This window comes from Clinocottus analis, unplaced genomic scaffold, assembly GCF_023055335.1.
Source record: "Clinocottus analis isolate CAN_PGR_092001 unplaced genomic scaffold, fCliAna1.0.p SCAF_3, whole genome shotgun sequence".
Classification (NCBI taxonomy): domain Eukaryota; kingdom Metazoa; phylum Chordata; class Actinopteri; order Perciformes; family Cottidae; genus Clinocottus; species Clinocottus analis.
The window spans coordinates 17,779,176-17,790,982 of record NW_027176042.1 but is presented as its reverse complement, the minus strand read 5'-3'; the positions used below and the strand labels follow the sequence as shown (position 1 = coordinate 17,790,982).

Here is an 11,807-nt window from a genome sequence, read left to right as displayed (position 1 = left end):
TGCATGTGTGTTCTATATTAAACAGAATAAGATGCAGTATACTAGATTGGGAATGCTGCAGCTAAGGGCCGGCCAGTGGGGCACACTCATGCACAAACGGCTCCATAGACACAGCACAGAGAAATAACACACACTTCCTCCTCTGCTCAGGTAGACATTACTCCGCTATATCGTCATTTGCTGCAATATTACTGCTCTGACCATCGAATAGAGGATCGTTAAGTACAATTATGTGAGGTACTTGTAGTATTTCAATTTCCTGCTACTTTATATTTCTACTACTATTGTACTTTTTTTTTTTACTGCACTCCACTTTCATTCCATGTTGGTTACTTTGCAGAGTAAGATTTCAGATTAGCAATAATCCACAAATAAACGTTTATTAATTAAAATATTTAAGCTAATTTCACAGCAGTAAAAAGCAATTAGAATTAGCGCTATACTAAACCATATGCAACATTAAAGTAAAGACACATTCATGGATGAGTAATAATTATAGTCTAATATAACGCACATTCTTCTGAAATGAGCAACACTGCACAAAAGGCATTTTTACTTTTGATGCCAATCATTTGTTACCTTTACTTCAGTACATTTCCAATGCATGACTTATTTCCACACTGTGGTATTACTACTTTGACTCAAGGAGTGGGTATTTCTTCCACCTCTCCCAGTGGCACTGGTCCTGAAACTCCAGTCCAGGTTTTGTGGTCTGCAGCATCCCCACACGTAGCCAGCAGCCACACACGCTGCCGAGAGGCTGCTATGAAGTTACACCATTAAAGTAAACAAAAACATTTATAGATAGATTCTTACAATTACTAGATATGACCGCACTTGCTTTAGACCTAGCCGTGCCCATCCAAGTCTTTTCTCAACACATGCATGCCGCAATGTCTTTAAATAACGTAACGACACTCGTTAGAAACGTCAGCCTATATTGGCATTTAGTCTCAAAGAAAAAGTGCGAGGAATCGAGTGGACATGAGCCCGGCTCCATAATTTGGAGTGCATGTTAACTTTCAGGGGGGAAACTGAGGCAGTATGGCCCTTCTTTAAGAAAAACAAAAAGTGAACTTCCTGTTTCGGGGTGGTCCACGGTCTGTGGAGAAAGGGAGGGAGGAGGGAGGAGGAGAGGGGGGGGTGCATTCCCGCATTGGCTGTGTGCAACCGACTCCGGGGGCTTTGAGGGACTCCACAGCCCGAACATGGGGTTCAATTTTGTCACCGTTCGCGTAAAGTGACTCTGAAGTCCAACAACGCCATGGAGAAGCGCGTCTGAAACCGGATAAAGTCTCGCTTTCTGTGAAGAATCCCGTCCTCTCCATCCGAGCGCGTCTTGCCAGAAAGTCGAGAGAAAGAGCAAAGAAGAAGAAGAAGAAGAAGAAGAAGGGAGGCTTTACTGGAAGCCTCTCTCACACTTTTTTTTTCTCTCCCCCCGCAGTCCTTGGACACTCTGAGCTCTTCCAAGGACTCTGGGAATCAAGTCCAAAAGTTTCATGCTGAATGTTCCTGCATTGACCTGAGGTGAGTATCTGGTGGCTCCGATTCGCTCTTGAAATCACAGGCGACCATTGATAAATAGCTAATTACGCGTTTGTTCGTGGTCGGAACAACGCTGTGTTGAACTTTTCGCCACTACTTTGATCCCTGTCGTACTTTCTAAAGTGGGGGGAAAACGTGCAGTTGTGTTATTAGTGAAGCTTTTGGACACTACAGGTTTAGCGCGTCTTCTTTTGGCTTTATCCCCTAAGGTGACTTTACCGTTTTGGGAGCGTTGACTTCATTTAAAAAGGCTGCTTTACACTTCATGTGCGCTGCAAGCCTTAACAATTGAGTTGCATACCACCAACCCTTCCAAATGTGTTGCGTGAGATACACCGGGTTTTGTGGATTCATTCCTGCCCATCGCAAATTAGCGTTGGCACGATATCTTTTCGATTAACTGTGGAGAAAATGCTGAGTTTAGACATCATCATATTTATGTCCTGCCTCCATACGTTCATTTCTCGGGGGAAGTGCCTATTTTGGTGGTCTGACTACAAGCACAGTTTAAACCTCATCTGGCACAGCCCAGGGTCGCAGGGCCACCCGAGAACAGCTGTTTCTTGTAACCTGAAATACTTGAGGTGCCGATATCTTTTCCAAATGTGATTTTCTGTTGAGACACCCACAAAACAAGACCATGGCCTGGCACTGTGTGTGTGTGTGTGTGTGTGTGTGTGTGTGTGTGTGTGTGTGTGTGTGTGTGTGTGTGTGTGTGTGTGTGAGGCGTCAGGAGTACTTCAGTAAGCTCCCGTACATGTTGCAATAACTCCCTGAATGTACTGCTGCATTTTTGTTCTTCCTATTGGCTATAATAAACATGCAGCGAAGCCTCCCATAGTCCATGTCTAATCTGAGATAGATTATTGAATGTAACTTAATTATCTGTATAAGAGGCGACTGTAGCTGCTAATGTGGGAAGATTAGGCCACTGGTGTTCATGTAGTGGCCCTGGACTGAAGAGCGTCAACACTGGACTCAATAGGACAGCCAAACACTTATTTATTCCAAAGTGACAGTGAGAAGTGCTGAGCACACAAACTCACATCCTCCCTAAACAGTATTTGCACAGACACACTCACATACACATAGAGAGAGTGTATTTGTAAGCCACAAAAGGGTCTTTAGTAGATCTACAAAAACATGAGAGGGAGAGACAATGATTTATTTGGACGTTAATAAGGGAAGTTGTGGATTATGTAATTGTTATATTATGTAGTTTTAGTTCATTAGTCTGGACAAGAGTAGGATAGAGGTCAGATGTTAGGATGTTTTGTGAAACTCAAGTTTCCGTTTGTGGGGAACTGGAAACCAAGCGTGTAAGTGCCTTGTATGATTTGTTTGATTACAGAAAAACAGAAAATATAATCAAGTAAACAGCTTGGGTTCAGCTCTTTACAGAGGAGAAGTCGGGCCCTTCTCAAGGTTGAGAGGGTAGGGGGGAAGTTACGAAGGAGGAAAGTGCACTTGTCCTTTGGCCACGTGTGAAAAGCTCTGCAGGGGAGCTTCCTCGCCCTCCCTGGTCTTTATCAAGTGTGTTAAGGCCAAAAGGCTCCTTAATGGAAATGCTCTTAAACAAATAGACCATACAGGAAGTGACTGTCCTCCTATCCAGTCACAGGAGAGGACTGATGTGGATTATCACGGGCATATCAGAGCGCTGATAAGTCTCTATCAGGCTGAATACAATTGAATTTAGTGGGACGAATTCCCCCTCCCGTTCAGACAGTATAAACAAAGGTAGATGTAGGCTTCATCTGTTCACTTCAAGGGACAGTTCACCTCTCACCTGTAATACTAGTCATCAATCTGGATGATTTTGGTGTGAGTTGCCTGGTTTATTTCAGTAGCCGAGTGCCATGTAGTCCCATTATTTTGAGGAGAAAGCAGACATCTCTACGGCTGATATCTCTAAAACTCCTCTTTAGCAACATTTACAATTTTTCAATCCAGCCGCCAGCTCCGTGATGCATTGGTACCCCGATAGGCAGCAACAAGTGGCGTGTTATTGTGCAGATTCCATTTTGGTCCGCTCAGCAAGAAACATGCGTCACGTGATGCCTCCACACCCCCCCACCCCGGCCCCCAACACACACACAAACACACACCACCAATCCTCCGCCTCCTTTCCCCCAACACCCTCCCACCTTCCAGTGAGAGGGAGGTGAGGGATGAGGAGAGGGGGGGTGGGGGGTGGGGGGGATGAGCGGGGCAGAAAGACCACCCTCACTGGGATCACAGCCTCTCAATCAGACCCTTTCACACCCTGTGAACCTGAAACAATCAGGGTTTAATAGCAGCTGTCTGTCTGTGCCGGCCCTGGCTAAAACCATGTAGGCTCACAGCGCAGAGCCGATCGGCTTCGGTCTCCGAGAGAACAGAGTAGACAGGCCTGGGGATGCTCCAAAGGACACATGAGCAAAGAAGACACACACACACACACACACACACACAATCAAACACTCTTTCTCTGTCTTCATCCCCCCGCTACTCCTTTCTCTCCTCATCTTCTAGTTTCCCCTTCCGCACTTCAAGGCTCATTTAGAGACGGTCCGCGCCCTCACATCGCCGGTGTCAGGGTCTGGTATTTGAAGGTTATTTTGGTTCATCGGATAGAATTGGTGTTGCTTTAAAGCGCCGCAAGGCTTCATTCGCGTTGCATGTCGTCATTCATGGAGGTTGTTCATGGAGACCAGAGTGACTTGTTTGTGGTCGCCTGTCGGTTTTTGGTTATCGTCGAGCCTCACTTTATTCAATGGGAGCCACAGTTATTATTCAAGCCAGCAATCTGAAAATCCCTCGTCCTAGAAATATATCATTGGACACATCTATCACGCTGTAATGAGAATGAATGACACCAGAGGCCAAATGCATTAGACACTTTAGAAAGTTTGACTCACATTAGCCAAAGGGCACACGCATATTAAAGAGGGGAAATGTTGCAGTCATGCGCAATATTCTGGAAATCATTGTTCATGGTCTCTTAGAGTTTACCCTCCCATTAGAAGGCACATCAGACAAATTGATCTCCAGAGGCAATCCGTTCAAAGGAATAGAAAAATGACAGGTCGGCTGTGTTACATGTCAGTATTTTAAAGGATGCGTGAAGTTTAAACCTCACTTTTGACTGGACATTCACTGCTCATGTTGGTTGTTCTGGAAAAGCAAGATCCCATAACGTTCCACTATCTTCTGGCGTTTCATAGACAAAACAATGAATAAAAATAATAACACATATTAATCAACAATGGAAATAGTTGTTGAAGTGTTTCTGTCAGGTGTGATTTGATTGTACCCAGAGGCTCATCATATGAGAATTGGCAACAATAAGGACCTTAAAACAACCCTGTTGCCAGAGGGAATATTGATGTTGGCTGACAAAAACCTTCGATTATGTTTAATGACAACTCCGTTGGGTGAGCAAAAGATTGGCGTTATGGCGAACAAACTATGGTCCAGGTTTGGTTTCGGGGGAAGGCAACTGAAGCGCTGAACGTCGGACACGCTACTTTGGTTCCGACCCCGAACGCCGCCCTTTGAATTCATCAGGCGTGAGAACCGTAGCCCTTCCCTCGATCGATCAAACATTTCAACACAACATAATCCAAGCAGCAAACGCGTTTTCTCAGAAATTGCCTTTGGACCTCCACACCCTTACTTTCCTCCTCGGCCCATAAAGAGACCACGACTTCCTGTTCTGGCACCAGACTTTCCCAATGGATGCAAATCTTGATCTGCTCGCATGCGGGTGGGAGCACAACAAGCAACGAAACGATGGAGGAACAGCCCAACAAGTCGATGTCTTGACCCTGTGTGGATTCTTCCTGCTGCCTGCGCACCGCTCTGATGCCTTAAGACCAGACATGAAATGTCAAGTCACACGTGGCACAGCGGGCGGCATTAGGAGCGATGCTGGTCGAATTCTTTAGTAAATGTAGTGTTTGTTGCCTGAAGGAATATGTGTGTGTGTGCGCGTGTGTGTGTGTGTGTGTGTGTGTGTGTATGAGCAGATTTAAGCATCGCTGCTGACAGTAACAGGCAGAGTCGTTCCCTTTTCCTCCTCCTTTGTATGAGGGTGGCGGTTCTTGATCAACTTGTGTGTGTGTGCGTGTGTCAAAGCAGTTAGGCATGCCGACTATTAACTATCATTTCATGTGGTTGATATTAGAAATCAAACTAGCGCTAATAGGATCCAGGTGAGATTTGGAATTGCTCTCACATGCACCAACAACCCACGCTGGTACTTACTCATTTTCTCGCTCCTACTTCAGCGCGGTTTGCAACAATGGGCTCGTGGTTGGGTTTTTCTTTGAGAGTTGGTGGTCGGCCGTGGATGACAACGGCGAAACATTAGCAGCATCTGTGACTTTTTTATTTTATTGAAAGTCTAACTACTGCAGGATAGCAGAATAATTGGGTGCATTTGTTGTTTACAGGTGTGTGATTGTCTACGATTGTGTACCTGCACGTGTGAATGTGTCGCGTGTGTGTTCAATGTGTGTGTTCTCAGCAGCCGCTGGTGACTCACGGCGCACTGTCCTAAATGGGAAGAGGGGGCGGTGTTTGTTATTTCAGCAGGTTGCCATAGCCACGGTGCGTTCGGGTGCTGCCATCATCAGTGTAATTACAACACACGGGTCTGACGCTCACCCTCCTCACTGCCTGCGTCTCTCTGACGTCCACCAATGAGACCCGAGTCTCCATTATGCTGCCGGGGAGGGTCATCCAGAGAGTTTTGATGGAATTTGAAGCCTTTCGAATTCAACACAACACAAGACACAAAACATCTGGATGCAGCAGATGAAAAGGGCTTTCTATTTTCTATCTTTCCTTTCCAACAAATCTGCAATCCCTCCTTTTAATTTTAAGTGGAGAGGTGTAGATTACTCCTCCTTAGCACTTTCTATGTAAACCACTACATTTTCCAAGCCATTTTATGTGATAAGCTATTACATTTTACTGCTGGAATAATTATTTCCAACCATGAAGCGAAAGAGAGAGGAAGAGAGAGAGAGAGAAAGAGAGAGAGAGAGAGAGAGAGAGAGAGAGAGGAAGAGAGAGAGAGAGAGAGAAAGAGAGAGAGCGAGAGCAGGAAGGAGTTGCTAAATAGAGCGCAGACTGCAGAGGCAGATCCATGTTGCGTGTGTTTGTGACGAGCCTTCTGGACAACAACTCGGTTATCTGAGATGAGATAACATCAGAAGATCCTTGGCTCGATTGATATTCTCAGGCAACTCGCTATTCCACTTCCCACACACTCGTCTTAATGCGCACGGCGAGCATCAACACATCAATCTACGGAGGAACGCGGATATTTGTGGTCACTCGTGCAACGGTATGCAGCACGTTTAGATGCCAGATACGCACATAGATGCAGCTGCACATGAGGGCCGATAGCTTCTTGATATTTGAGTTAATACATCATTATTTAATGCACCAGTTGTCCCCAGTGAGTGCTTCACAGTGCTGATTAGCACTTCTCTCTTTTTTGAAATATATAATAGTGTCAATACGCTACTTGAGTGTTGGTGCTGATAGCGAAGCAATGTGACAAGAATATCTTTTTTCTTTTATGTAACAAAATATGGGAAGCTGCTTCATTAATCGCTGGGCATAAAAAAGTTCACATGAACAGAATATAGTTTGATTTAGTTCTTTCAGGTCAGGAAATGGAAAGTAAACAAGACCATGAATTCGTTCAGGCTTTTAATTCCAACTTTGAGTATGTGAGAATTTTCAATCCTCGCTGTTCAGGACATTTTTAGTCACGTTTCTATGTCAGAGGATGCTGTGCTCTGGGGTAACGGCTGCTCGCTTTTCCTGTAATTATCTTGCAAATGATAAATCAAGCAAACCCCCGAAACCTCCAAGATTGAGAGAGCGTATTCTCAGCCATAAGATCTGTATAAAAACCTATTTTAGATTTTGAAAAGCAAGTACCCATTTACAGTTAACGGCATCCCTCGTACGTATTTTTAGGTAAAACAAAGAGCATCTTAATGTGTTCCAAGTTTATAGTTCCAAAAATGTCATTTTGAACAAGGGGTGACCCAAACCGCATCACTGCACAGTGCTGCACGCTCATGAGAAAGGAATAGTGTGATCCGCCTTCTGAAACCACAAAGAAAGATGCTTTCTTACTTTTCTTAGAACGTTTCCAGTTCTGTATAAATCTCCCTCCTCATTCCCATTCTCTCTCTCCTCCTCCTCCTCTGCTGTTGCTCGGCCCCTCGCGTCTTTTTTTCTATCCCTGTTTCCCTGCTCTGTCCGTAAGTGACAGTTGTGAGAATCTACATTGGCTCGCCGATGCCACGTTAACCAGATCAGATGCCATAACAGGAAGTCAGTCCTCGTGCACGGAGGTAGCACAGTGACACACGCACATGACTTACAACCACTGCGAGCCAAATGCAGGCCGAGCCGTCACCGATACACTGACACGGATCTGCTGTGGGTCAAAGGTAACTTCACTCAGTCAAACAGACTCATATTTATTAACAGATTTGACGTGACACTCGGTCTACAGAGCGCTTTGATCGGACTTCAGGCTGCGTGTAGAAAGTCACAGACTCACCAAGATGACTCAAGAAAAACTCTGCGCCTTTATTTGAATTCATAAGTAACATCTGTTGATTGTTTTCGTAGCAGAAATGATGATAAATCCTCCGTCGAAGAGACGCATCTGCGACCAAATCAAGCTCATTCCGGCTGACGAGCTCTGCAGCATGTGATTAACCAAAGCGATGTGGTGCGCTTGTTTTGTTGGTTTTGCGATAGCCTAAACTGAAGCAAACTGACTGGATGTTTTCCTCTGTAGCATCAATCAAATATTGTTTACAGTTATGCTCCCTGTGGTCCGGTGCCATAAAACCTAAATGGAAACTTCGAAGTCTAACTTTGTGCTGAAGCTGTTATTGAGAAAATAATTCCCTTCAGGAAACAATAAACGATTGGAAGGTGTAATTAACTTTGTTTCGACGAAGCTTTGCAGTCGTCTTCTTTACAGCAGAGAAGCAGAATCCCATATGAAGATCGTACGGTCGCACACAAAAACACAGTCCGTTTGCGGCATATTTGCAAACTTAATGAAGCCTTTCAAAGAAATTATTGTTATTGGCACATGCTGAGAATGAGCTTTCCATTTTCATTAACGGTGGAATTTGTCGGAGAGGAACGAGGGGCAAAAGAGAATATAGAGCGAACGAGAGCAACATTTAATAGTGAGTGTGGAGGAGGGAGAGAGCGATGCAGATTGTTTTAAATCCGCGGCGAGTCAGCCTCTCAAATTTATGCCCATGGGCTGCTTCTTGGGTGGGCTGCAGGGAGGGCGGTGCGCTGTGCAGCAGGGGAAAGTTGCCGACTCCAGACTGCTCGCTTTGCTCTGAAGCTTGGCTTTTCCTGCTGGAACACATTTACAACTCAACCGTCATGGCTGGCTGACTGCTTGGCCCTGCCCCGCCTGACTAAACTTAACTTAACTAAACTAAACTAACTTTTTTTTTCTTCTGCTGCTTATTGAGCAACAACCTTTAAAAAAAAAGAAGCTTTTTGAGGTTTATCTCATTTTAATGATGCCGTAATGTTGTTTTTTTTCGCACTGGAAAAATTGTTGGTTTAAAAAAAAAAAGAAAATTACACGCATTTCCTTCATGAAGTAGTTTGTCCTCCAGAAACATGTCTCTTACCCACGAACGTTGATCAGATAAGACAATTCCGTCTCTTCTGTATTTCATGCTCTCAATGTTTGTTTTCCTCAGCATGAGAGAGATCCAGGCCCACATCGAGCCCCCGAATAGATCCCCTGATGGAGAGGATGAAGTAGAGTAGTTCACTCAACAACCAGCAGTTCTCACAGTAGAGATTTTGGCCTCGTGGCGGTGCTGGCTTAACATAGACATGGACGAAAAAGTCAAATGCAGAAAGAATCTCGTGGTAATTATCTGTCAAACTCGGTAAAATCAACGTGCTGCGTTTAAGAATGTAAACCAGTTTGATTTCTCCCTCACTGTGTCGTACTGAAACACTGAACGGCCTGCATGGAGCTTTTCTGCGCCTCAGCAACAGAGCAGACCTGAATACACAGCGAGGGGATGACATCAGCAGCATGTAAATCAGCCCCGCGGCCTCGCAATAATCTAAACTTCCAATCCAGAGGCTTGGTTGGTCGGGCTGGCCACGACAATGTGCTGACACACACGTGTCCGTGTGTGCGTGCATGCACACGGCGACAATAAGAGGCCAGAAGGAAGTACACAAGTAGTTGCTTTATTCTGAGCAGGGATCCTTCATCTTCTGATTTTCAATCTCTGTCAGAGCTCTAATCAACACAATGTCTGTGTTTAAAACAGCAACCCCAGTCCAACACACATTATCTTCAAGCTGAAACTCTGCTTGAGAAAAGAAAAGAAATGCACGTGGGTGTGTTTTCTTCTCCCCAGTGGTCTCGCTTCATTCCCAGCCTGTGTCTGGCCGCTTTGTGAGCTAATTCGCTCTGAAGGTATTACGGTTATTGGACGGCTTGTAAACCATTAAGTCTTTATTTACAAGAGAAAGAAAAGAGGGTCTGGGTAGCTGCGTGGGGGCGAGCTAGGTCTTGGTACGGGCGCTGACCCCACTGTAAGTGATCAGAACAACTGAATTTCAAGACATCTGGTCCTATTTGCAGCAGACTGCAGACCACTCCTCAATTACATAATTGTGCCCATTAATTACAGGAGGCGGGCCTTCATTTCCTGGTAGCCAATAACAAACAAAAAAAAGAGAGGCAGTAAAGAAGGACCGTGAGACACACATGATTATAGTGTGTGTGGTGAAACAAGAAACATGGCCGCGCATGTGTAAGAGCAGCCCAAAGGTTAAAAAGCCACACAGCACATTGTTGAGTGTGTGTGAACATCCACGAATCTCGTACGCTGGAGTCAAATTTCAGAGTAGAGCCGGAGTGAAGCGACGTGGCAACACAGCTGTTAGTTAAACACTTGTTTTTGATGTTAAAACAGCTTGTTGTTTTTTCAGCATCAGTAGCCGATGTTGTTGGCCACACACAAAGCTCCCCTGCAGGTCATTTCTCCTGGAGAAGACCGGTAGGAAAGGCTCACCTCCATGTCGGGGCTGGATGCAGGTGTGATGGTTTCACACCGTGACACTGTGTGCTGCTGAAAACAGCCTCTATTTCAACGTGATGGTTACGGTTACCGTCAAGGTTTCAGCATGATTTAAAAGAATGTAAAGACTGATTTCAAAATATTCCATCGGCCTACATTTTTGCTTTGAAAAGGCCCAAATCTCAGTTTGGAATTTTTGCAAAATTCAGCTCATTAACGGCAATGCTGCCATGCAATGTCTATGAAAAGCTGCAGTGGCTGCTACGAGAGCTCAGCGAGCTGCGTTCGTTTTGATTTCGCTGCAAAGTGAGACCAAACTAAAGTGTGGTATAGTTGAACTTTTAGCGGACAGAGTACTTGCATCTAAGCAATAAACAGAGTCCAGTGACTCCTGTGACATGTTGACATGTGTTACAAATGACTTAATGCCCCACATGAACACGGCTCCTCGCTGCAGAAAGATGTACTGATGCGTTTTTTTTTTACTTTAAAGGTTAGATCCAGAAGAGTTTCAATTAGTCAATGCAATTGACCATGAAGAGATATTTCAGTGTGAGTGATGGAGACAAATTACAAGGACTGTAAACAACAATTATTGATCCATCTTTTTGTCTATAAGCGTACCAAAAGTAGTGAAAATGCTTGTCAAAAGTACCCACAGCTCAAGGTGACATCTTCAGATATCTTGTTTTGTGCGACCAAAAGTGCCAAATCAAAAAAAAAATCACTTTACCATGACAAAGAAAAGCATCAAATAATACCTATTTGAAAAGCTGGAAGCAGCAATTATCAAGCATCTTTTGGGCTTAAAAAACGCCTAAAGCAATTATCTTATTATCAAAATAGTTGCATATTTATTTTCTGCCTGATTAGCTAATTGAATAATCAACTAATCAATGCGTCGCCAAACCAGGATGCGAAACGGGGACAGCTCGGTGGTTCCCATGCCGTGAACTGACCTGCTGCTGCACTCAGCATGAAACAAATGTTGGAATGACAATGCGGCCGTCGCAGCTGTTGTTTTTTCAGGTCCAGAGCTGTTGTCCTCTCTGCTCCTCCTCCTCCTCCTGTACTTCTTTCTCCTGACGCTACTCATGACATCATCACTGTCCTCGTGCCAGGGGGGGGGGGGTAGGGGTTGGGGGTGCAGAATGGCAT

The 11,807-nt window shown here is 44.8% G+C and overlaps 1 protein-coding gene across 1 annotated transcript in view; it reads left to right on the top strand.

Annotated features, from left to right (window-relative positions):
* The first annotated feature begins 1,371 nt into the window (after positions 1-1,371).
* Positions 1,372-11,807, top strand: part of gli1 (GLI family zinc finger 1) — a 48,123-nt gene continuing 37,687 nt past the window's right edge. The window contains exon 1 of the mRNA XM_068594676.1: positions 1,372-1,527. The gene's annotated coding sequence lies outside the window, so the exon portion shown is untranslated. The remainder of the gene's footprint in view (positions 1,528-11,807) is intronic.